Source organism: Saccopteryx leptura, chromosome 3, assembly GCF_036850995.1.
Source record: "Saccopteryx leptura isolate mSacLep1 chromosome 3, mSacLep1_pri_phased_curated, whole genome shotgun sequence".
Classification (NCBI taxonomy): Eukaryota; Metazoa; Chordata; class Mammalia; order Chiroptera; family Emballonuridae; genus Saccopteryx; species Saccopteryx leptura.
The window spans coordinates 7,348,648-7,375,983 of NC_089505.1; the positions used below are offsets into that span (position 1 = coordinate 7,348,648).

Below are 27,336 nucleotides of genomic sequence, written 5' to 3' on the forward strand. Positions count from 1 at the left end.
TTTCCTTTTTATCATACCACAGAGTTGAGAAATGATAGATATATGAATTCACATAAACTTCCAACTGCCCTTTGGTTGTTCTGCCTGGCTGCCTGACCTCACCCTTACTTACTGTACAATCGCCCCTGAGGCAGAAGAGTTCCAGGATGCTGGCCAACCACCTCAAGGAGCATTCCATGAAGCCAAAATCGTAAAACTGCAGAAGGGAACATGCCAGAACTTCTGACTCAGTACTTAATCAAGGCTCTCCCAAGCCCTATAAAATTCACTGCATAGTCTAGTACCAGTGCTCTTCTCCCAGGAGTAGTGCCTGGAAGTGTTCCTTTCTTCCTTTCAATAAAGCCTGTTACTCTGGTCTTTTCAAACTCCGATGGATTCTTACATTTTGTTCATCAAAATCGAAGTTGAAAATGGGGGTTACATAAAATTGATTGGTGATAGATTAGGGAGGCCAAGAACAAGAACGGAAAGGTCTGAAATCTGTGGCACTGATTAAAAGTGAAAATGTATATACTGAAATTTCTTTTATGTGGGCAAGAATAAGATAGCTAACAAGGACGGTGATAATAACAACAATGGGGGTGGCTGGCTTCTGCTCTGTTGACATGCTGGCTCTGAGGAGTGCAGAAAAATTTACCCTTATATTTCAAAGACATGCTATTGTTAGATAGGATAGACAGGCATCAGGGCAGGAAAAGGGGAGGCAAAACAGAGGGGTTTTATCTCATCCACTGAAGGAAGAGGGGGTCAGCAATCACACTGTCTGCCAGAACTAAATCACCAAATGTCCAAACGGCCTTGAAATACTGTATGTTAGTCAGAGTATCATTGAAAGGCAACCTTGGAAGTTACAGTTAAAAAGTACATTATCTTTAAGACCCCAACAGGTAATGTTGCTCAGACAAGCTGAGTTGCCCACTTGTGTCTTGTGCAAAGTGCACAGATTGCTTAATAAACTGCTTGCTTTGCTTGAACACTGCACCCTATTCTCCGCCTGAATTCTTTCTCACCTAAGAAGCCCTCTTGGACCCAAGTTTTCTCTGGTGCCATTATCAGGTACATTATTGTAGATGCAAAAGACAACAGACAGGCTCACATAAAGTAAGCCTTTGACCTTTGCTAGAGAAAAATACCTCTCTATACATGACTACCCTCCACAAACTGCTTGCTTTTAGTTAGAAAGTTTTAATTTCAGACCATCCTGTGTGGTTATTTTAGGTCTATGAATTTGTAAGGCTGCTATGCAAGCCTCCCCAGAGCTTGTCAGGTTCAGCATGTGGCCACTTTTTTGTCCACATCCTCCTCAGAGAGACGCTGGCTTCCTAGAGATGTGCTCCCCTGTCACAGTAGATCCCAAGCTTTACATAGATCAGAGATTCCTGATTCGACTTCCACATGAAGTGTGACACTCCTGCTTAACAGCAAGGCTGGGAACCTCTTTGAGTCTACTCTTGAGGTGGCTATGTGGATTCTACTTAGTGGTACTGAGACCAATCACCACCAGAGGAAACACATGAGCAACACACAAGTTAATTGTAAGAATCACACAGGCAGTTCATTACTCACAGATCATATGGCATACCCGTGTACAGCTTACTGGGGCACCATCAGCATGCTTATCTAGCTGTTCTTGTTTAGAGCAGCCAGCATGGAGACTCCACATTCAATGTTGGAGTCTGTTTGAGTAACTGCAGCTGGGGACCCATTGGCTTTAGTACCCTTTCTGGCATACACCTTCTAACAGGTGTTAATCTCTGGATTATCACATCAAGCCACTTTTGGGAATTTTCTTGCAGGAAGCTTTTTTTTTGTTAATCTACAAAATTGTCATATTAAGCCACTTTTAGGAAGTTCCTTGCAGAGAGCTCTTTTTATCTATATATAATTTCACACACACATTAACTGGGCCCTGAGCTAAGGGCATGGTCTAGCCTATCATATCCCTATACACTAGATTAGCTCCCACCCAAAGGGTGTAGCTTATTCACTTATCTTAGTAGCTTTTAATATCATATTCTGACATTTTTATATATCTTCTATAATTTCTATATTTCTATGTATTTAATTACTATAACATTATGTTACTGTGACATTCTCCCTCTTGATCCTTGTGAGCTAAAAGTTTTTCTGGATTCTTATGCTTATTCAGTAATGCTTGCTGTGTTCATGTTGGCAGGAAGGTAGATATGGATAAGGAAAGAGAGAGAAGAGAGTTGGACACTATATTTTATGGAACTTGGAATGCCTGCTCTAGGGAGAAGCCTCAAGGTTTCATTTAGTCTAATCTGATAGAAGGCTCCTGTATTCATAGGCCTCATGGCACAGTAGAGGAAACCATGGTGTCCTGAGAAGTCCATTGTCCCCTCAGCCTACTGGTACAGGTTTGGGAAGGGTTTCCCCAAGGCACTGCCACCAGGTGTTTTGGGGAAGCAAGAGGGAAATGGTTGCATTGTAGGAGAGGCACCATGGGAGTCAAAAGTGGGAGGAAAACCCTGGGAGGTACAGACCTGAGATGGTTTACAGCAAGAAAAGAAGTTTGTCCCAGCTGAAAAATACAAACATGGTCCTAAAAGAGATCCAGGCTTTTTGTTAATTTGTTTGTTTGTTTGCCATTTCTTCTACCTTTCTCCTGAGTGAAAAGTGTGAGGCACATTGCATATTTATTACTCAATTTTTCCTAGGATTTTAATTATTTCATTGATTTGAAAAAGAGAGAGAGAGAAAGAGAGAGAGACAGAGAGAGATAAGCATGCTCATTGCTCCACTTAGTTGTTCCATTTAGTTATGTGCTCATTGGTTGTTCCTTTTAGGTGCCAACAATGGGGCTTACACCTGTCACCTTGGTGTTTGGTACAATGCCTTATGCACTGAGCTACATGGCCAGTGCCCCATAGGCTTTTTTAATGTAGTATTTTAATCATTCATTTGAAGTTATTTTATATTTCCAATTGTGATGTGTTTGGGGGGTTATTTAGAAAATATTATTTATTTCTTAAAGCATAAGGAGCTCATGTGTCTCTTTTATTGATATTTTTAGCCAGACCAGGCAGTGGCGCAGTGTATACAGCATTGTACTGAAATGCAGAGGACCCAGGTTTTAAACCCTGATGTCCCCAGCTTGAGTGCAGGCTCACCCGGGTTGAGCAGGAGCTTAGAAGCTTGAGTGCAAGGTCACGGGCTTGAGCGCGGAAATATAGACACGACCCCATGGTTGCTGGCTTGAGCCCAATGGTCACTGGCTTGAAGCCCAAGTTCTCTGGCTTGAGCATGGGGTCACTCGCTTCGGCTGGGACAAACTTCTTTTCTTGCTGTAAACCTCCCAGGTCTGTACCCCCCACTCAAGGCCCATAAGGGAAAGCAATCAATGAACAACTAAGGAGCTGCAATGATGAATTGATGCTTTTTATCTCTCTCCCTTTCTGACTGCCTGTTCCTCTCTGTCTCTCTCTCAACCTATATTTTAAGTTAATGGCCCTGAAAACCAAACACACATTTTATACTTTTTCAAACCTGAAAGCTGGTTGGATATTGCTTTCTGTTGCTTTCTGGTTTCCTTTCAATATTTTTGAAATGTACTACTCTGTTGTCACTCTGTGCCCATGGTAGTTTTAGAAAAGAACTTAAGAACAATCACCTTTGTGTTAACATGAAGACTCCAAGGAACAACTTGTTGACAACTTACCTTACTTTTTTAGTTTAATAGGTTTTGTGTTTCCCAACAAAAAGTAATCTGTCAGGTTTGTTGCATGTTCTCAAATTAGCTGCATGTTATCCATGTCACTTTTTTTTATGAACTGAGAAGCAGGAAGGAGGCAGACAGATATACTCCTGCATGTGCCCAACCGAGATCCAACCGGCATGCCTACTGGGGGCCAATGCTCTGCTCATCTGGGGTGTTGCTCAGCTGTAACCAGAGCCATTCTAGTGCCTTAAGTGGAGGCCATGAAGCTGTCCTCATAAGCCGGGCAAACTCTGATCAATGGAGACTTGGCTGAAAGTGTGGAAGAGACAAATAGAGAGGAAGGAGAAGGGAAAGGGTGGAGAAGCAGATGGGCACTTCTCCTGTGTGTCCTGACTGGAAATTAAATCCAGCATTTCCACATGCCCAGTCAACACTCTACTTCTGAGCAAACTAGTTAGGGCCTGTCCATGTCAGCTTTAAGAATCCAAGATTCTGGCCTGACTAGGTGGTGGCACACTGGATAGAGTGTCAAACTGGGATGCTGAGGATTCAGGTTTGAGACCCTGAGTTCGCCACTTGAGTGCAAGCTCATCTTGTTTGAGCAAAGCTCACTAGCTTGGACCAAAGGTCGCAGGCACAAGCAAGGGGTCACTTGCTCTGCTGAAGGCCTATGGTCAAACACATATGAGAAAGAAATCAGCCTGACCAGCTGGTGGCACAATGGATAGAGCATCAGACTGGGATGCTGAAGGACTCAGGTTCGAGACCCCAAGGTTGCCAGCTTGAGCGCGGGCTCATCTGGCTTGAGCAAAAAGCTCACCGGCTTGGACCCAAGGTCGCTGGCTCGAACAAGGGGTTACTCAGTCTGCTGAAGGCCCACGGTCAAGGCACATATGAGAAAGCAATCAATGAACAACTAAGGTGTTACAACAAAAAACTGATTATTGATGCTTTTCATCTCTCTCTGTTCCTGTCTGTCTGTCCCTATCTGTCCCTCTCTCTCTCTCTCTCTGTCCCTGTAAAAACAAAAACAAAAAACAAAAACAAAAAAAAAGAAAGCAATCAATGAACAACTAAGGTGTCACAATAAAAAAACTGATAATTAATGCTTCTTATCTCTATCCATTCCTGTCTGTCTATCCCTGTCTGTCTCTCTCACTGACTCTGTCTATAAAAAAAAGGTAAAAAGAAAAAAAGAATCCAAGACTCTGGCATGACCTGTGGTGGCACAGTGAATAGAGTATACATTTGAAACATTGAAGTTGCTGGATTACAACTTTAGGGTTGCTGGGAAAAGGCACACATGGGAGGCAACTACTCTGAGGTAATGCTTTCTACTTTCCTCCCTTTCTCTCTGTCTCCTCACATTTCTCTATAACCAGTCTATAACATTTTTCCCAAAAATCTAAAATTCTGTTAGTAAGGTTTTTGAAATGTCCTATATATGCAATATAATCTCATTGTCTTATATTCTTGGGAATGTGAATTTCCCTTGAGCATGTATTATATGTTGAATATTTCTTGTCCATCTCATTATTTCACCTGATTATTAGCCCAGCTGCTAGAACTTTCAAAGTATGAGAATATTTTTAAATTTCATCACCCACACTGTCGTTGAGTTGTCCTGTGACATGAATGGCTGGGGCACTAACTCCTGGAGAGTCATGCAGCTGAGATCATGGACATGTGTCAGCTATGGGTTAGCATTGTTTCTGCTTCCTCTGTCAGTTACTCTGTTTATTTTTTGGGGGTATGGTAGAATATGGTAGTGCTGTGAGTTATGTTTCTCACTTCTACATTTACACGGATAGTGAAATATATATTTTAGCTTCCTTGTTGAACTTTGGGAGCTATGAGGTTTCCTTTATGGAGTACTGGCTGTGTTTTCATTGTAAGTATCAGATTCAGCTCCTGCATCTGTCATGCAGCAAGTGGGCTCAGGCACTTGGTTCCATGTCTGAAGTTTGGTTATGGGGTCTTGGTTACACATCAGGAGTCTGTCTCCATGGTCTGTGGCCAAATCTGTATTCTGTTGTGCATCCAGGGTCTGAGGTCCCTTTCCTGTAGCCTCATATCTGAGTTTTAGTGTGGGGCTCAAGAGGAGCTACAGTTCTAGGGCATGACTTATAAACTCTGGTGTCTAAGGCACCATGTCAGTTTCTGGCATTGGTGTTTTCTAGTCTCAGTTGGTTCTGTGGACCAGTGTTTGGAGTTCAATGCCAAGTTTTCTTTTTGGTTTGGAAGTTGGTCCAGTGCTCAGCTTCAGTCTTCTAGAGTCCTTGGGGTTCTGATTCTGTCTAAGGTCTCTCTGTTCAGTAATGGTTGTTATGTTCACATTGGCAGGAAAGAAAATACTGACGGGGAAAGAGAGCAAAGCAAATTGGAGATTCTATTCTATAAAACAGAATATGTGGGCTCTGGACACTTGGCTCAGTGGTAGAGCATCGGCTCTATGTCTGAAAGTCCTGCATTTGATTCCCAGCCAGGGTACACAGGAGAAGTGCCCATCTGCTTCTCCTCCCTTTCCCCTTTCCATTCTCACTATCTCTTCCCCTACAACAGAAGAGGCTCCAATGAAGCAAAATCGGCCTGAGTGCTGAGGATGACTCCTGTTGCAATGGTGCAAGGCCCCAGATGAGCAGAGCATCGCCCCCTAGTGGCATTGTTAGGTGGATCCTGGTCAGTGGCATATGGGAGTCTGTTTCTCGGGCTCCTCGTTTTCACATCAGAAACTTACAAACAAAAATATACAAACAAAAAACGGAATAGGTGTTTCAGGGAGAAGCCTCAGGGTTTTAGTTAGTCTAATCTGATAGAAGGCTCCAGTATTCATAGGCTTGATGGTACATTAGATGAATCCATTGTATCCTGAAAAGCCCATTGCCCTCTCAGCCCTCTGTCTCAGGTTTGGGAGGAGTTTTCTTAAGGTACTCCCAGCCAGCTGAGATGGGAAGAAAGGTAAAAAAGCTTCCATTGTAGAAGAGGCACTACGTAAAAAAAATGGGTGGGAAACACTGAGGTTCAGAATCCAGAATGTTTATGGTCAAGAAATGTTACCCCCCTCCCAGCTGAAGAATAGAAACATGGTCCTAATAGAAATCTGGGCTTGTTGTTGTTTTGTCATTTTATTCTGCCCTCCTGCTGAGAGAAACACAGTGGCCATAATGTGGATTCATCACTCCACTTTTTATTGGTTTTCCAAATTTATCCATTCACTTGAGACACACAGAGAGAAGCATTCAATCATTGCTCCACTTAGTTGTTCCATTTAGTTATGTGCTGATTGGTTGCTCCCTTTAGGTGACAACAGTGGGGCTCACACCATTAACCTTAAGATTTGGGAAAATGGCATCTGCACTGAGCTACATGGCCAGTGCCCCATAGGGTTTTTTTAAATGTAGTATTTTAATTATCATTTAATTGAAGATATTTTAAATTTCCAATTGTGATGCATTTGATGTGTTATTTAGAAAATGTCATTTATACCTTAAATTATAAGGAGCTCATAGGTCTCTGTCATTAATGTTTCTTAGGTTCATGGCCATGGCAGCAAGACATACACCTTATGTTCTTTCAAACTATGAAGCTTGTTTTCTGTTGCTTCGTGGTCTCTTTAAATAGGTGTGAAGTGTGCTTCTCTGTCACCTTGTGCACATGCCAGTTTCAGAAGAGAACTTAAGTACAAGTACCTTAGTGTGAGACATGAAGACTGCAAGGAGCAGCTTATTGACCCCACTTGTGTCCAATAAGTTTTGGGGTTTCCCAGTAAAAATTAATCTGTGAAATGTGCCACATTTCTCATATTAGCTGCATGTTATCCATGTCACCTTTGTGAATATAAGATTCTGGCCTGACCTGTGGTGGTGCAGTGGATAGAGCATCAAATTGGAATGCTGTAGTTGCAAGTTTGAAACTCGAGGCTTGCTGGGTCAAGGAACTTATGAGAGGCAACTCCTCTGAGGTGATGTTTCCACTTCTTTACATTTTCTCTCTCTCTCTCTTCTGTCTTTCTCTAAGATCAATGAATACATTTTTTTTTCCAAAAAATATTGCATTCTGTTATTCAGTTTTTGAAGTGTCCTTTTTTGTTGTTGTTTTTTTACAAAAATAGAGAGAGAGAGAGTCAGAGAGAGGAATAGATAGGAACAGACATACAGAAATGGAGAGAGATAAGAAGCATCAATTATCAGTTTTTTGTTGTGATACCTTAGTTGTTCATTGATTGCTTTCTCATATGTGCCTTGACCATGGAACTTCAGCAACATCTTGCTAAAGCCAGTAACCTTGGGTCAAAGCTGGTGAGCTTTGCTCAAACCAGATGAGCTTGTGCTCAAGCTTATGACCTTGGGTACTCAAACCTGGGTCCTCTGCATCTCAGTCTGACGCTCTATCCACTGCACCACCACCTGGTCAGGTGTTTTGCAGTTTTCTATACACCCAGTATAAGCTCATTCTCTTCTATTCTTGGGAATAGCAGTTTCCCTTGAGCCTTTATTATACTTTGCAAATCCCTTGTTCAATTTATTATTTTACTTAATTATTAGCCTAGCTGCTAGAACTCTCAAAGTATGAAGATATTTTTAAATTTCATCACCCACAGTGTCAATGAGGTGGCCTGTGACATGAATGGCTGGGGCACTAAGTCCTGGGGAGTCCTGCAGCTGAGATCATGGACATGTGTTTGCTCAGGGTAAGCATTATTATTGTTCCCTCCTTCTGTTATGTGGCTTATTTTTTGGAAGTTTGGTAGAATGTGGTAGGGCTGCTAGTGACGTTTCTGTATTCTACATTTACACTGGTAATGAAATACATTTTGAAGCTCACTGCTTGGACTTAGGGAGTCATGAGATGTCCTTTATGGAGTCCTGCCTCTGTTTACATTGTGAGTATCAGGTTCAGCCCCTGTATCTGTCATTTTGCAAGTGGGGTTTGTTGTTTGGCTCCTTGTCTGAAGTTTGGTTATAAGGTTGGGTACAGATCAGGAGTCTGTCACCAGGGTTTGTTGTTGAATCTTTATTCTCCTGTGCACCTAGGGACCCCTTGCATGTAGCCTCGTTTTCGAGTTCCAGTGTGGGGCCACAAGCAACTCCAGTTCTAGGACATGATGTATGGACTCTGGTGTTCAAGGTGCCATGTCAGTTTCTGGCATTGTTGTGTCCTAGTCTCCGTTGGGTCTGTAGAGCAATGTTTGGTGTTCAGTGCCAAGTCACCTTTTTGATTAGGCGGTTGATCCATTGCTCAGTTTGTGTTGACTATGGTCCATGGGGCCCTGACTTGTCTAAGGACTCTGGTGTCTGTTCAGTAATGATGTTGTATGGAGAAACAGAGCAAAACTAATGGGAGATTCTATTCTAGAAATCTCAGGATACTGATCAAGGGAGAAGTCTCAAGGTTCCATTTAATCATATTTGATAGAATGCTCCAATATTTGTAGGCTTGATGGCACATTAGAGTACTCCATTGTGTTCTGAGATGTCCATCATCCCATCAACCCTCTGCTTCAGGTATGGGAGGAGTTTTTCCAAGGAACTGCTGGTCATGTTTTGGGAAAGTGATACAAAAAATGGTTCCAGTGTAGGAGAGGCACTATGGGAGACAGAAATGGGTAGGAAACACTGTGAGGTGTAGAATTAGATTGTTGATGGTAAAAAAAAAAGTAATCTTTTTTAGGTGAAAAATAGAAATATGGTTCGAAGAGATATCTGCATTTTTTAGTTTTCTGCCTTTCTGTTCAGAGAAATGCCCTAGACATGGTCCAGGTCTATCACAGACTTTTGCATTAAATTTTTATATTTTTTAAATTGATTTGAGAGAGAGAAGTATAAAATTATTTCTTGGTCACTTCTCTTAGGTGCTGAGACCTGTGACAAAACCCAAAACCTTGACACACAGATGGGACACTCCATACACTGAGCCATCTGTTCAGGGCACCATAGGTTTTTTAACATTATTCTCCTTCAGTAGATAAAATTATTTTAGAATTCTAATTACGGTGTATGTTACAGGTTATTTAAAATTGTATTTTGTAACTGTAAGTAAAAGGACTTTCTGGTTTATCTGTTAATAAGGATTTCAAGGTCAGTTGTCATGAGAAGTGGAAACAGGTTATATAATTTCAAATATTTAAAGTTTGTTGTCACTTGCTTTATAGTGCAATATGGTCCCTTTTAAATGTGTCCTCAGTCTGTGTGTCTCTGCTGTTAGGCTGTGTGCATTTTTGGAACAACACCTTGGTGGCAGTAAGGAGAAACAGGGGTGGGTACAGTGCATTATCTGTCAGTGGTTGTATTGCAGGAATCAAGGCAAGACAAAAACGCTCAGAAAACTTGATGAAGGAAGTAGAATTTATTTAGCTGGTAGAGCAGATTGATCCCCAAAGAGAAAATCAAACACGTGCTCCACAAAGTTAGATTTCTTACATCTTATATACCTTTTACAGAATACAAATATTCATGCAAGGGGCTGGTGATCCCTTTTTTCCAGAGGTACATGCCACTCTCATGACTCCAGGATGAGAAGGTGAATTCAGGTGGAATCAGAAAATAAGTGTTAGAATTTTTAATTAAGGTATGTAAACATGGTTTCTTAAAAGTTTTGGAGAAAAAGGGGTTTTCAGATAAGTTCTATCTTCCTTGCTCTGTGTAGCAAGTGGTCCCAGGCACCCTTTCATAGAAATATAGGAAGTATTTAATCTCGAACTGTCTGACTCAGTTACCCATGCAGGCTCTCTTGCATTCTTCTTGTTTTTTTCTCCCGAGTGAAGAGGAGGCCTGCCCCTCCTTCTTCACTTGATCCACTTACCTGCTTATGTTAACTAAGTTTTCTCTCTACTGGTTTTCTTTTTATGTGGTAATCTATTGGTTCTGAAAGAGATATTTTTTATCTTTAAATGAGAGTTGGATGAAATCCATGGTTATGCCCTGGCCAGGAAGCTTAGTTAGAGCGTCATTCTGATACACCAAAGTTATAGGCTGAATCCTTAGTCAGGGGACATCTAAGACTTAATGAATACATGAGAACATTGGTACTCTCATATTTAAACTTCAGCAGTTTTAACAGATGTGAGTGCCATAATATAGTAGTCTGAATTTGCCATTTTCTAATCATGTATCAGGCAGAGCTTATTTTTACAAGGTTAGGTACTTGGTCTTGTCAAATAAAAAACATGAAAACTGGGAGTATTTAAGGAGTTTATCTGAGCCAAAATGACTCCAAATTTTTGTAATGAAGATCTCCAATCCTGCAGACTGATCATGTAGCAATTTCTGTTTTACTTATTTTTAACATTTATTTTAGAGAGTGGAGATAGAGAGAAGGGGGAAGAGCAGAAAGCAACAAATTCCATATATGCCTTGATCTGGAGAGTTAACTCATTTTACTTTATTTTTTTAAAGATTTTATTTTATTCATTTTAGAGAGGAGAGAGAGAGAGAGAGAGAGAGAGAGAGAGAGAGAAGGGGGAGGAGCAGGAAGCATCAACTCCTATCTGTGCCTTGACCAGGCAAGCCCAGGGTTTTGAACCAGCAACCTCAGCATTCCAGATCGATGCTTTATCCACTGCGCCACCACAGGACAGGCCTGATCATTTTATTTCATTTTATTCATGTTAAGAGTGTGGAGACAAAAAACCAAAAAAATTTTTTAGAGAGACAAGAAAAGGGACAAATAGTGACAAAGAGGAAGATAATGAGATAAGCATTAATTCTTCATTAGAGCAACCTTAGTTGTTCATTGATTGCTCTCTCATATGTGACTTGAGCAGACTAAAGCAAAAGTGACTTCTTGTTCAAGCCAGCAACGTTGAACTTCAAGACAGTGACCACAAAATCATATCTATGATTCCACGCTGAAGCATGCAACCCTGCACTCAAGCTGGTGAACCTGTGTTCAAGCCAGCAACCTTGGCATTTTGAACCTGGGTCATCTCTATCCCATTCCAATGCTCTATGCACTGCACCACTGCTTGCTCAGGCACCATTTCCATTTTATAGATTAAAAAACAGGCAAAGAGGAGTTGAGAATCCTGCCTTAGGTCACAAAGCTGGTGAAGGCAGAGCATAGATTGAAACCCACTATGGAATGATCTAGAGTCCATGTGGTGTACATAATAAGATTCTCATTCTGAAGAAACAATGAGAAGAGAGTGAGGGAGGCTAGCTGTCCAGTCTGAGCCAGGGACATGAGCATACATATATTCCTTCCTGGTTTTCACCAGAGACTACAGAGGTCAGAGAAAACCAGGACAGGAGCCAAAAAAAGCCAAGGAAGGAGGGTGGTGAGCCTACTAGGTGAGAAGCCTCTACTTCCCGGGAGTGAAGGAAATCCCTTTCCCTGGTGAGTCTGTCTCAAATCCCTCTTTCTGGGAAGTAACCTATGTAAATTGACTCCAGATTTTCATGCTTTTAGGGGTTGAGTTCCTGTGCCTGACAGTGTGAGTTCTCTGTGGCCCTCTGGGAACTCTCTTCTTTCAGTGATGGGGAGGGGAAGAATGAGTTATGTGGGCACCAGTTTTATGAAGATTTATTAGAACAGAAGAATATTGGTGTTGACATTCCCATATCACTTGAGGAACTATTTGTCAAGCTAACCTTTTGTCATGAAAATGAAGAAGTTCTTTTGTTACTTCTATACTAATTAAAATCTTATGAGAATAAGGGGTCAGTAAACTTCCTGTGAAGTCCTCTCAGAGCTGGGATATGACCTGTGTAAGAGCTATGAATGTAGAGATGCAATTTAATGCTAATAATTCACTCTCTCTTTGTAAACAAAGGGCTTCTTCCTTGACTGTGTCCTCTGGAGTCTGAGGAAAGTTGACTTCTGTGAAAAACCTCACTCACACATACTGCAACCATAGCAATTCTACACTGAGTGTGTTCTATGGTGTCTGAGGAGATGTGACTTCTGTGAAAAGCGTTGATTACATTTCCTGCAAACATAGGGCTTCTCCCCTGAGTGTATTCTCTGGTGTCTTAGGAGATCTGACTTTTGTGTAAAGCCTTGTTCACACTCCCTGCAAACATAGGGCTTCTCCTTTAAGTGTGTTCTCTGGTATGTGAGGAGATGTGCCTTCCTTGAAAAGCCTCAATTACACTCCAGGCAAACATACGGCTTCTCTCCTGAGTGTATTCCCTGGTGTGAGAGGAGAGTTGATTTCAGTGGAAAGCCTTGCTCACACTCCCTGCAAACATATGGCTTCTCTCCTGAGTGTGTTCTCTGGTGTGAGAGATCTGATTTCATTGAAAAGCCTCATTTACACTCCCTGCAAACATAGGGCTTCTCCCCTGAGTGTATCCTCTGGTGTCTTAGGAGAGTTGATTTCACTGAAAAGCCTCGCTCACACTCACTGCAAACATAGGGCTTCTCCCCTGAGTGTATTCTCTGGTGTCTTACAAGATTTGACTTTTGTGGAAAGCCTCGCTCACACTCCTTGCATACATAGGGTTTCTCCCCTGAGTGTGTTCTCTGATGTATTAAGAGATATGACTTTCGTGCAAACGCTCGTTCACACTCCCTGCAAACATAGGGCTTCTCCCCTGAGTGTGTTCTTTGGTGTGTAAGAAGACGTGACTTTTGTGTAAAGCCTCGTTCACACTCCCTGCAAACATAGGGCTTCTCCCCTGAGTGTATCTTCTGGTGTCTTACGAGAGTTGATTTTATTGAAAAGGCTCGCTCACACTCGCTGCAAACATAGGGTTTCTCCCCTGAGTGTGTTCTCTGATGTATTAAGAGATATGACTTTCATGCAAACCCTCATTCACACTCCTTGCATACATAGGGTTTCTCCCCTGAGTGTGTTCTCTGGTGTATTCGGAGATCTGACTTTTGCGTAAAGCCTCGTTCACACTCCCTGCAAACGTAGGGCTTTTCCCCTGAGTGTATCTTCTGGTGTCTTATGAGAGTTAATTTCATTGAAAAGTCTCGCTCACACTCACTGCAGACATAGGGTTTCACCCCTGAGTGTATTCTCTGGTGTATTCGGTGATCTGACTTTTGCGTAAAGCCTTGTTCACACTCCCTGCAAACATAAGGCTTCTGCCCTGAGTGTGTCCTCTGGTGTCTGACGAGAGTTGACTTCTGTGAAAATCCTCGCTCACACTCCTTACAAACATAGGGTTTCTTCCCAGAGTGTGTTCTCTGCTGTGTGAGAAGATGTGACTTCAGTGAAAAGACTTGTTCATGCTCCCTGCAAACATCAGGCTTCTTCCCTGAGTGTGTCCTCTGGTGTCTGAGGAGGTCTGACTTTTTTGAAAAGCCTCGCTTACACTGCCTGCAAATATAGTTCTTCTCATCTGAGTGTGTTCTCTGTTTTTTGAGGAGATGGGACCCATCATCAAAGCCTTGCAAACAATCTCCATACTTGATAGCTTCATTTGTCGACATTACTACTCTCATAGACAGTTTTTCTGTGTCCACTGAATTCACTTTCTGGCCTCTGCTTGGTGCTTTCTGTATCATTCTCTCTTGCTCACTAGAGCTTCCCATGTGTCCTTTGGAAGGTTCAAAAAAGGCCCTTGAAATCCTCCTCGGCCTGCTTCTCTTAATCAAATGTTTGGACTTTTCTTTGAACTTTTGACCTTCAGCTTTGTCATTCTCGTTGTGTGTATTAGTATGAGGCTGCTGCTGATTTTCATTCTCTGGGTAGGGATCCTTTGATTTGAGGTGTTTTCTTGTAGATGTTCCGGAGAGAATATCAGAGGAGTGATTGCATTGCACATGTTGACTGAGAAAGTTCTGACTGGAGAAGGCCAGAGAGAAGAAAGAACATGAGTGTATCTCTGGCTGTGGTTCTGCTGAAAGAGAAAATTTTGGTCAGGACAGATGTTGACAAGGCTGCCTGGGTAATATGTTTTGTTAAGACCTGCCCCACAAGTCATTCTTATGGAGTTGACAATGTATTCTCTTTCTCCCCCCACAAAGTTTTTTTTACAGTCTCTTTTCTCTTTTGATTTTTATGTAGTATATCTTCGTTAGAAATCCAGAAAACACATGCCAAGAGTATTTTCTATGTATTGCCAGATGAGGAACTGTCAAGTAGCATCAGAGGCTCTTTCACTCCCTGTATGGTGGAAAATGCTGACATTTCCTATCTACATGTAGCTTTTAACACAGTTCTTTATAAAGACCACTGACTCCAACTAGGAATTGCTTCCATCATAGTTTTTTTTTTTTTTTGTATTTTTCTGAAGCTGGAAATGGGGATAGAAAGTCAGACAGACTCCCACAGGAGCCCGACCGGGATCCACCCAGCACGCCCACCAGGGAGTGATGCTCTGCCAACCAGGGGGCAACGCTCTGCCCCTCTGGGGCATCACTCTGTCATGACCAGAGCCACTCTAGCCCCTGGGGCAGAGGCCAAGGAGCCATCCCCAGCACCCGGGCCATCCTTGCTCCAATGGAGCCTTGCTGCAGGAGGGGAAGAGAGACAGAGAGGAAGGAGAGGGGGAGGGGTGGAGAAGCAGATGGGCGCTTCTCCTGTGTGCCCTGGCTGGGAATCGAACCCGGGATTTCTGCACGCCAGGCCGACGCTCTACCACTGAGCCAACTGGCCAGGGCCCCACCATAGTTTTTGACAGATGATAAACTAACAATATGTCCTTCCTCAAGCTTCATATCAAATATTCATACTTGATTTTATTCAGTGTCAGCCCATTTCATATACAATGGAAAGTCTTTTAAAAATGTTTCCCCAACCATACTTTTTAAAAATTGATTTATTTTTGAGCAGAAAAGGAAGAGGAGGAAGAAAAAATAGAGGAGGAAGAGCAGAATGAGAAAAAAAAAGAAGAAAAAAGAGAGGCATTTATTCATTGTTCTACCTAGACATGCAGTCATTGGTCATTTCTAATATGTGCCTTGCCACAGGCTCAACCTCGGTATTACAGGTTGCAGCTCTAACCAACTGAGCTAACTAGCCAGGACCCGCAATCACACTTCTTGCATGCCTGGCTTCTATTCCTCTTCAGCTAAACCATAATCCTCTCTCTCTTGGAGATAAATGAAGCTCTGAGAGGATTACCACTAAACTGTATTCTCCAAAAATGAACAAAGCAAATCTTAAAGAATAAGCCACCATATAGGCAAGAACAGCACCATTATCCCACCACACTCAGGAAAGTTTCCAGCATCTTAGCTCAGATCACAGTACTGCATTTCAGGCTTCTGGGCATCTATGGAAACTGCTCTTACCCTATATACTATACAGAGGTGGCCCTCAGAAAATAGGCCAATGTTTGTTTTCCCAGTGGATAGAGTGTTGGCCTGGCATGTGAACGTCCCAGGTTCGAACTCCAGTCAGTGCACACATGAAAAGTGACAATCTGCTTCGCTTCCCCTCTATCACCCCCTTCTCTCTCTCTTTCCCTCCCACAGCCAGTGGCTTGATTGGTTTGATCATCAGCTTGATAGTTCAGTTGGTTCAAGTGTTGAACTCAGGTGCTGAGGATAACACAGCTAGTCCGAGTATGGACCTCAGACTGGGGTTGCTGGGTGGATCCTGGTTGGGGCACATTAAGGAATCTATCTTCCTTTGTCTCACTTAAAAAAATTAAATTTCTTAAATTTTTTTTCATCTTCATAGAAAGTTATGGTTAGTGCTGTGTTAAAAATCTGATATTCCTTGCTTAATGGTGACTGGCAGTTTCTTATTTCACTTGGTGCCTGGGGAATGGCAGAAGCAGTGAACAAACAGTATCAAAAGGGCTTAGAAATTCATTGACTTCTCAAGAAATATTTGTTCTAGAGAGACCTGAAGATGGCAGCGGAGTTGGCAGATGCACAGACTCCCAGCTCACACCACCAAACTGAATTACAAATTAATTTAGGAACAATCAGTGTGAAAAACTAAACCTGGACAAGAACAGTTTCAAATAAGCCCCTTGCTGAGATCAGTAAAGAAGACTACCACCAAGATAACTCAGAAAAAAATAAATCAAGTCTTCAAATTGGCTCGACTAGAAAAGCCAAACCTGACAGTGGATTATAAACAACAGCTGATAACAACTCAAGACCTAGAAATAACACAAATAAGAATTGTAGGCAGACAACACCAAGCCTAGACTCAATCAGATCTACAAACAACACACCCAAACACACACACATAATGAGAAGACAGAAAAGTGCAATCCAAATGAAACTACAAGATAAATCTCCAGAAAAAGAACTGAGTGATATGGAAATAACCAAACTGTCAGATACAGAGTTTAGAATAATGATTGTTAGGATGCTTAGGGATCTTAGAACAACAATAAATGGTCATTATGAACACCTAAATAAAGAGATAGCAAATATAAAAAAAACAATTGAAATATTAAAAAAGAATCAGTCATAGGTGACAAATACAATATCAGAAATGAAGACCACAATAGAAGGAATTAAAAGCAGGATGGATGAAGCTGAGGATTGAATCAGCAAGTTAGAAAACATGATAAATGAAGGCACAGAAGCAGATCAGAAAAAAGAAGAGAGACTCAAAAAGTCTGAGGTAACTCTAAGAGAGCTCTGTGATAACAAGAAGAGAAATAACATTTGCATCATAGGTGTTTCTAAAGAAGAAGAGAAAGAACGAGGGATAGAAACTTTATTCAATCAAGTCATAGCTGAAAACCTCCCTAAATTGATGCAAGCAAGAATTTCACAAGTTCAAGAAGCACAGAGAACTCCATTAAAGTGAAACCCAAAGAGACCTAGACCAAGCCACATTATAATTAAAATGTCAAAGCTAAGTGATAAAGAGAAAATATTAAAAGCTGCTAAAGAAAAGAAGGCTATCACCTACAAAGGAGCCCCCAACAATGACATCTGAATTCTCATCAGAAACATTTGAGGCCAAAAGGGCATGGCAAGAAATATTCAAAGTAATGCAGAACAAGAGCCTACAACCAAAACTACTTTATCCAGCAAGGCTATCACTTAAAATTGAAGGAGAAATAAGAAGCTTCCCAGACAAAAAAGAAAAAAAGAGAGAAAACCAAAAAAAATTAGGCCCTGGCTGGATGGCTCGCTTGGCTGCAGCATTGTCTTGCAATTCAGAGGTGGCTGGTTTGGTCCTTAGCTGGGGCACATACAGAAACAGATTGATGTTTCTGTCTCCCCATTACCCCCTTCCTCTCTCTGAATTCAATAAAAATAAAAGATTAAAAAAATAGAAAAAAATAAAGACAAAAAAAGAAACAGAATATTTTTTTTAAAAATCAGGAATTCATTACAACCAAACCAGTGCTGCAGGAAATGTTAAGGGGTCTGTTGTAAAAAGATTAAAGTGGGAAAAGAATATAGCAAAGAAGAAATACAGCTTTAATGAATAAAATGGCAATGAACAACTACATATCAATAATAACCTTAAATGTAAATGGATTAAATGATCCAGTCAAAAGACATAGGATAGCTGCATGGAAAACAGTACCTGTATATATGCTGTCTACAAGAGACATGCCTTAGCCCCCTGGTGGGCATGCCATGTGGATTCCAGTCAGGTATATGCAGAAGTCTGTCTCACTGCCTCCCAGTTTCCAACTACATAAAAATACAAAACAAACAAAATAAAAAAAAAAACAACAGAGACACACCTTAAAACAAAAGATGCACATAAACTGAAGGTAAAAGGATGGAAAAAATATTTCATGCAAATGAAAATGAAAAAAAAAAAAGCCTGCTGTAGCAATGCTAATATCAGACAAAATGGAATTTAAAACAAAGACTATAGTAAGAGATGAAGAAAGTCATTACATAATAATAAAGGGAGCAATCAAACAGGAAGATATAACAGTCATAAATATCTATGCACCTAATATAGGAGCACCTAAATATATAAAGCAGACTTTGATGAATATAAAGGGTGAGATCAACAGCAATGCTATAATAGTAGGAGATTTCAATACCCCACTAACATCACTAGATAGATCCTCAAGAGAGAAAATTAAAGAAACAGCAGACTTAAAGGACACACTATCAGGCATCCCCAAACTACGGCCCGCGGGCCGCATGCAGCCCCCTGAGGCCATTTATCCGGCCCCCCACTGTACTTCCGGAAGGGCCACCTCTTTCATTGGTGGTCAGTGAGAGGAGCACTGTATGTGGCAGCCCTCCAACGGTCTGAGGGACAGTGAACTGGCCCTCTGTGTAAAAAGTTTGGGGACCCCTGCAGAGATCAACTTGATTTAATCACCTTTCACGCTAAGGCAGCAGAATATACATTCTTTTCAAGTGCTCATGGTACATTCTCTAAGATAGACCACAGGTTAAGAAACAAAAGCAGTCTCAACAAATTTAAAAAGATTGAAATGATATCAAGCAATTTCTCTCATCACAATGGCATGAAACTAGAAATCAACCACAACAGAAAAACTGAAAAATACTCAAACACATGGAAACTAAATAGCATGTTATTAAATACAGAATGGGATAACAATGAAATCAAAGAAGTAATAAAAAAATTCCTAGAAACAAATGATAATGAGCAAGCAAAACCTCAAAATTTATGGGACACAGCAAAAGCAGTCCTGAGAGAGAAGTTCATAGCACTACAAGCATTCCTTAAGAAGCTTGCAAAAGTTCAAATAAACAACCTAACCCTTCATCTAAAAGAACTAGAAAAATAATAGCAAGTAAGGCCTAGAAGTAATACAAGGAAAAAATAATAAAGATCAAAGCAGAAATAAATGACATAGAAGCTAAAGAAACAATATGGAGGATGAATGAAACCAAGAGCTGGTTCTTTGAAAGGGTAAACAAGATCGATGAACCTTTAACAAGACTCACCAAAAAAAGAAGAGAGAAAACTCAAATAAATAAAATTAGAAATGAGAACAGAGAAATAACAACCGACACAACAGAAATACAAAATATTGTAAGAAAACACGATGAAGAACTGTATGCCAAAATACTAAACAATGTAGGTAAAATGGACAAATTTCTTGAAACATATAATCTTCCAAGAATCAATCTGGAAGAATGAGAAAACCTAAAAAGACCGATTACAAAAAAAAGAGATCAAAACACTTATCAAAAAGCTCCCAAAAAACAACACTCCTGGGCCCGATGGCTTCACTGGTGAATTCTACCAAATATTCAAAAAAGAACTAACTCCTATCCTTCTCAAGCTATTTAAAAAATTCAGGAGGAAGAAACACTTCCAAGTTCCTTTTATGAGGCGAGCATAATTCTGATTTCAAAACCAGGCAAAGACAACACAAAGGAAAAAAAATTATACGCCAATAACCCTGATGAATTTTGATGCTAAAATCCTCAACAAAATATTAGCTAACCAGATCCATTAATACTGAAAAAAATCATACATCATGATCAAGTGGGATTTATTTTGGGGAGGCAAGTATCATACAACATTCTTAAATCAATTAATGTGATTCACCACATTAAAAAAAGGAAGGAGAAAAACCACATGATAATTTCAATCAATGCAGAAAAAGCATTTGATAAAATTCAGCACCAATTTATGAACAAAACTCTTAACAAAGTAGGAATACAGGGAACATACCTCAACATGATAAAGGCCATTTGTGACAAACGCACAGCCAACATTATAATTAATGGAAAAAAATTAAAAGCAATTCCCCTAAAATTAGGAACAAGGCAGGGGTGTCCCCTTTCACCACTCTTATTCAACATAGTACTGGAAGTCCTAGATACAGCAATCAGACAAGAAGAAGAAATAAAAGGCATCCAAATTGGAAAAGAAGAAGTAAAACTATCATTATTTGCAGATGATATGAAACTGTACATAGAAAACCCTATAGTCTCAGTCAAAAAATGACTGGACCTAATAAACAAATTAAGCAAGGTGGCAGGATATAAAATTAATACACAGAAATCAGAGGTATTTTTATACACGAACAATAAACTGTCAGAAAGAGAAATTACGAAAACAATCTCCTTCAATATTGTAACCAAAAAACTAAAGTACCTAGGAGTAAATTTAACCAAGGAGGTTAAAGACTTGTACACAAAAAATTATAAAACATTAATAAAAGAAAACAAGGAAGACACAAACAAGTGGAAGCATATACTGTGCTCATGGTTAGGAAGAATAAACATAATTAAAATGTCTATATTACCCAAAGCAATTTATAAATTCAATGCAATACCAATTAAAATACAAATAACATCTTTTAAAGATATAAAACACATATTCCAAAAATTTATATGGAACCAAAAAAGAACACAAATAGCCTCAGCAATCTTGAAAAAGAAGAATAAAGTGGGAGGTATTACACTTCCTGATATCAAGTTATATTACAAGTCCAATGTACTCAAAACAGCTTGGTACTGGCATAAGAACAGCCATATAAATCAATGGAAGAGAACAGAGAACCCAAAAATAAACCCACATTTTTATGGACAATTGATATTTGATAAAGGAGGTAGGAGCATACAGTGAAGTAAAGACAGTCTCTTTAACAAATGGTGTTGGGAAAACTGGACAGCTACCTTTAAAAAAATGAAACTGGACCACCAACTTACACCATACACAAAAATAAACTCAAAATGGATAAAGGACTTAAATGTAAATCATGAAACCATAAGTATCCTAGAAGAAAACTTAGGCAGTAAGCTCACCGACATGTATCGTTGCAGTATCTTTGCTGATTTATCTTCACAGGCAAATGAAATAAAAGATAGGATGAATAAATGAGACTATATCAAACTAAAAAGCTTTTGCACAGCTAAAAACAATATGAACAGAATAAAAAGACAAACCACACAATGGGAAAACATATTCGACAATACATCTGATAAGGGATCAACGACCAAAATTTATAAAGAACTTGTAAAACTCAACATCAGGAAGACAAACATTATCCAATCCAAAAATGGGCACAAGAAATGAACAAACACTTCTCCAAAGAAGACATATGGATGGCCAATAGACAAATTAAAAAAATGTTCAACATCACTAATCATTAGAGAAATGCAAATTAAAACCACAATGAGATACCACCTCACACCAGTCAGAATGGCGCTCATTAACAAAACAACACATGATAGGTGCTGGCGCAGATATGGATAAAAGGGCACCCCTCCTTCACTGCTGGTGGGAATGCAGACTGGTGCAGCCACTGTGGAAAACTGTATGGAGATTCCTCAAAAAACTAGAAATGGAACTGCCCTTTGACCCAGCCATCCCACTTATAGGAATATATCCCAAGGACACCATATCACTGACTGGAAAAAAAAAGAAATGCACCTTCATGTTTATGGCAGCATTGTTCAGAATATCAAAGATCTGGAAACAGCCCAAGTGTCCATCAGTGTATGAGTGGATTAAAAAGCTGTGGTACATATATACAATGGAATACTATGGGGCTATGAAAAAGAAGGAAATATTACCTTTTGCAACAATATGGAGGGACCTGGAAACTATTTTGAGTGTAATAAGCCAGGCAGAGAATAAAAAATATATGACCTCACTCATCTGAGGAATCCAAGGAATAATGTGAACTGAGAAATGGAATAGAGACAGAAGAAGAATCATAGGGACCAGAGGAAAAGAGGACAAAGGGAAGGGGATGATAGGATGGGATAAACCTGAACAGAAGAGGGAGGGCACTTTAGGGAAGGGGCAAAGAAGATGTTGAGGGGAATGGGGGGAGGGAAGATGCATTCGGGGTGACCCTAGAATCTATGTAAACACAAAATGGCCTTTTAGTTGTATAGGAAAAGACATTTAGAATCTTCTGGTTCCTTAACATGTCGTACCATTTTATAAGAGGAATATTATTTTTTTTAATTGTTTGGCAAAACTTTTGACAAAATACCTTTTAAAGCAGCCTCAGCTTGTAAAGATAATGTCAACCCTACAGTGATCATTTTTTCCCAGAGAAAATTAGGTGTGAATATGTCATGTTAAATTGAAATGAGTAACAAAATGTATCCCCTTCCAGTTTACCTTTTTTGAGTTTTAGAGAATTAAGTTTTATTTTATTATATTTTGAAATAATTTCTACATGTAACCCGTGAGACTGACTGTAATTCCAGTGCTTAATTTTCTATGGACAAACTTGATAAACTAGACACCTTGCAGCAGGATTACCTCAATTATAGTGTCAGGATTTTAGCTGTACCAGAGGCCTTTATGTGCTACACATAATTTGTATGAAGTTTTGTATGTGCAAATTGGGTACATAAACAGTTCCCCATTTCTCTAAGGGAATGCAATAAATGTAGCATCGTGAATAAATATAACTTTTATAATCCTTAAAAAAACCCACAATTAATTAAATTTAAAAAAATAAAGAAGAAAAAAATCTAAAAAAGTAAAAAATATAAAAATTTCTCCTAAGAATCAAAGACATAGGAAATGAAATTTTAATTTCTGAACCATCTGATTCAAAATCTTACTGACTTTAGAGCAGGGGTCTCAAACTCAACTCAGCATGTGGGCTGCAGAGCAAGATCACAGCTGTTCGGTGGGCCGCACTAGGTCTACAAAAGGCAACTGTTAAACGCAACACTTTTCTCACTGCAGTTGAAAACAAAAAAAAAATCAGTACGACAAGCACAATCGTACATGCAGTTTACTCAGTGTCACAAAACGACCAGAAACTGTAGTTCGCATCACAACTGCTGTTAACGAAGCTAATATCTAGCTAGGATGCTAGAGAAATGAAAAATACAAGTAGGCCCCTAGGCTTACTTAATTTTATCCAAAATATTTTGAACTTCGTGGATTAGTCTGCGGGCCGCACAAAATTGTTCGGCGGGCCGTGAGTTTGAGACCCCTGCTTTAGAGTGTACCATGACCAGTTCTAAGGTGAGTTCTTTTTTTTCTTTCCATTTTGAAGAATGGTTGTGCCCACCTCTAGTTGCTGAGAGCTCTCTCTGCTTGCTTCCGTAGTTGATGGCCAGCTTCTGGCCATATTTGTCACTGTACCAGACTAGCAGTTCACAGTCTGGCTTGATGAACTGGCAGGTTCGGTAGAAAATCTGCCTGCAATACTGAAAGGCCACCAGGTTCTGCTCTTCATCATCCCGGGCACAGTTCACATACCTGGGATTGAGGCAGGTGAAAGAAAAGAAACACACAGGCGATGAGTTCCTATTACCTCTCAGATCCATGACCAGCTCTGCACCTGACACTCAGGCTCTGATGTCACCCACTCCCACAGTGCTCCCGGAGAACCTTCTGTTCAATGTCTGTGCCTCTCACAATGTCATACTACTTCCTATCTCCAGGTCCTGCTTACAATGATTATCCTGCCTAATACCATTTTCCAAAGCCAATTCCAGATGTAACCTCCACCATGATTGGACATAAAACCCAGTGACCTCTAGCTTCTCTAAACTAACTCAGGTCCTGTTTATATCACAGAACTTGCTAGTTGATGTTGGACTCTGTGTCTAGATTAGTTCACATTATTCAATACTCAACGCGAGTTCATCTTTTTTTGAGAGGCATTACTTCATTCTCCTCACATTTTATTTAGGTAGCATTTGATGCCTCACCCAAAAAACCTGGAGGTCTCCCTGCCCCACTGAAGTGAGAAATGGGGAGGCAGACAAACTCCTGCGTGCGCCCAAACAGGATCCACCTGAAATGCCCACCAGGGGGCAATACTCAACCCATTTCAGCATTGCGCCGGTCAAACTGAAGCCATTCTAGCAACTGAGGCAGAAGCCATGGAGCCATCCTCAGTGCTCAGGCCAAAATTGCTCCAATATAGCTTTGGTTATGGGAGGGGAAGGGAGAGATAGAGATGAAGGAGAGGAAGAAGGGTAGAGAAGCAGATGAGCACTTCTGTGTACCCTGGCTGGGAATCAAACCCTGGACTTCCATGATCGGGCTGATGCTCTACTGCTGAGCCAACATATCAGGACTTGGAGGTGTCTTTAACTTAGCAAAATCATAAAGAACAATAATAGCTTATTCACATTCTGTAGCCTCTGATAAAAGAGCCCCTAGGATAGTGGTTAATGATCATTGCTCTGCAAGCTTCAGAACTCACTTCTAGTTAGAAGTGAGGCTGGGATAATTTGCTGCCCTCACAGTTCTAGGCTATCCTTGGTTTAGGTATCCTGGCACTGTGCACTTCTCAAAAAATAGAAAAATTATAGTTAAACATTTCTAAAATCAATTGTTCCACTCTGTCTGCAATTTGTCCTCCATAAGAAGATAGATTATATGATCTGTTTTAATAATGAATACCTTCCTCTAAACTGGAATATAGTAAGGACTTGCTAAAATAATGTTCATCAATTAAAGTGTTATCCAGGCCCTCAAAATTTTTTTCCAGTGCCTAAATTTTGTCTAGCATAGAGATTTATATTTTGAGGACATATGCTATATTTTTATTGCCTTTTTTCCTCTAAATACCTTTTTTCTTGAGAGAGCACCAAATAAAGAAAAAAGAGGAACAGAGGATTGAGGAAGACCACTGAGGGAGGCATGATGAGAAAAAAAGATGTGTGGGCCTGAGAGGGATGAGTGTTCTTCGTGACTCCCCGAAACTTCTTGGCCTTACCTCATCCAGTTGGCCCAGGATTCATCCTTTGCATTCACATGCTCATGACAGTTTCTTCCTTTGGTGGTCTGCATTTTAGGAAGAAAAAATAAAGGATTTTTTTGCATGTGGAGGTATTTTCTCTACTGTCAACAAAGCTCTTTCAGCTTGCATGCATTTCCACTCATGACCACATGATAGTTTTCTATACTCATCACATCTGAGTTGACCTGTCCACTTAGGGCTGGGAGGAGGAATTCCTTTGTGTCTGTACCATGTTGCTCCCACTTAACCTGTGATCCTCAACAGGAGCTCTATGGTCTACAAAGTCCACTCAGTACCCAGAGCTAACCATATTGTCTCCCTCCATGTCCTAGCATGTAGAAAGACAGTTTCCACTAAGCTATGGGAGGGATGTGGGAAGCCACAAGACAGGGGAAGAGGTAAATACTCACCAGCCAGGAGTATCCGTTGTTGCCTATCTCTTCATCTTCTGTAATCTGGCCCTTATAAGGGCCAAAGTGCAGACCCACTGGCAGAGCAGATGCCTCATTCCACACTCCAAGCCCAGCCTCAGTAATGCCTGATGGTCTGATTCTCAACCCAGGAGGCAGAGTGAGGGCTGCGTGGTTTGGATGCCTCTTATTCACTGCACTGTCTTTTACAAATATCGGGGGCTCATGCATGTCACAACTGTCAATGAAGAAGTTCTGACACTTCTCACAATCTGGGGGTGAGAGTAACAGGGATTAGGGAAAGTGTAGTGCATGTTCCTGGATGTATAGAGCTTCAGAGAGAGCCCAGGAACTCACATCATTGAGCCTCCATTCTGTAGTGCAGATCCATAGGGGAATGGAATTCTCTAATGGTCAAATGACCAATGAAATTATTGCATGAAGAGATAACATGCTTTGTGAGGGTCACTTACAGAGATAGTCATCAATCTGGGGATTGCTGACCTCTTGGTACACATGGTCTTTTATTTCTCGTAGGCTATACATCTTTACTTCAGTCTCCTTTCTCCTGAGTTCTAAGTTGGAGAAGAGTGAGTTTGGTGGAGTCTGGGGTATTAGTCCCTACTTTGTCAAAAAACACATATTCTCCTCCCATCAAATTATCACCCATACTTCTTTAAACTCTGGTATTGTCCTTTGCCAACTATTGGCTCAGAAAGTCTCTATAATAGTAAGCCTCTACACTGACTACAGATGGTCAATTCAATCTTTGTTTCTAGATCTTCTCATTATAAGGCTTAATTTCCCAACTTTTAGTTATACATAAAATATATATTTAGGGCACAGTATATGTAAGGTATTGAGGAAAGGCCTAGTATACAACACCAACAGGGTATGGTCACTAGTATCAGGGGTGTATTTATTGGACAACATGTAAGTGTAAGTTTTTTGTTTTTTTGTTTTTTACAGAGACAGAGTGAGAGAGTAAGAGAGAGAGATAGACAGGGACAGACAGATAGGACCAGAGAGATGAAAAGCATCAATCAATAGTTTTTTGTTGCGCACTGCAACACCTTAATTTTACGTTAATTGCCTTCTCATACGTGCCTTGACTGCGGGACTTCAGCAGACCAAGTAACCACTTGCTCGAGCCAGTGACCTTGAGCTCAAGCTGGTGAGCTTTTGCTCAAAGCAGATGAGCCCATGCTCAAGCTGGCAACCTCGAGGTCTCAAACCTGGGTCTTTCACATCCCAGTCCAATGCTCTATCCACTGTGCCCCCAACCGGTCAGGCGCAAGTGTCAGTTTTTTTATATTGAATTTAAGCCCTAGTCACTGGCTCAGTGGATAGAGTGTTGGCCCATTGTATGTCCCAGGTGTGATTTCATTTAGGATACATAGGAGAAGCAACCATCTCCTTCACCCCTCACTCTCCCACTTCTCTCCTTCTTTCTTTTCTGCAGCCAGCAGCTCAATTGGTTCTAGCATTGGCCCTGGGTACTGAGGAAAACTCGGTTAGCTGAAGCACATCATTCTGAGGTGCTAAAAACCAGTTCAGTATTCAAAAATTGTGGTTGCCAGGTAGATCCTGGTAAAAGTGCATATGGGAGACAGCCTCACTATCTCCCCTCAACTTACCTAATATATAAACAAATACATATGCAAATAAATAAATTGAATTGAATACTGTCAAAGAATACATGCATGTATCCTCACCTTACACATTAGTATTCAAGAGCTCAGAGAAT

The 27,336-nt window shown here is 40.6% G+C and overlaps 1 protein-coding gene and 2 pseudogenes across 1 annotated transcript in view; all 3 read right to left on the bottom strand.

The window, feature by feature from the left end:
- The window catches only part of LOC136398654 (histone-lysine N-methyltransferase PRDM9-like), a 416,485-nt pseudogene that overhangs the window by 286,230 nt on the left and 102,919 nt on the right, over positions 1–27,336 (bottom strand).
- LOC136398647 (histone-lysine N-methyltransferase PRDM9-like) overlaps positions 1–27,336 on the bottom strand; it is a 288,127-nt gene that overhangs the window by 259,508 nt on the left and 1,283 nt on the right. The gene's annotated exons all lie outside the window — the stretch shown is intronic.
- On the bottom strand, positions 12,542–23,939 carry LOC136397053 (histone-lysine N-methyltransferase PRDM9-like; annotated as a pseudogene).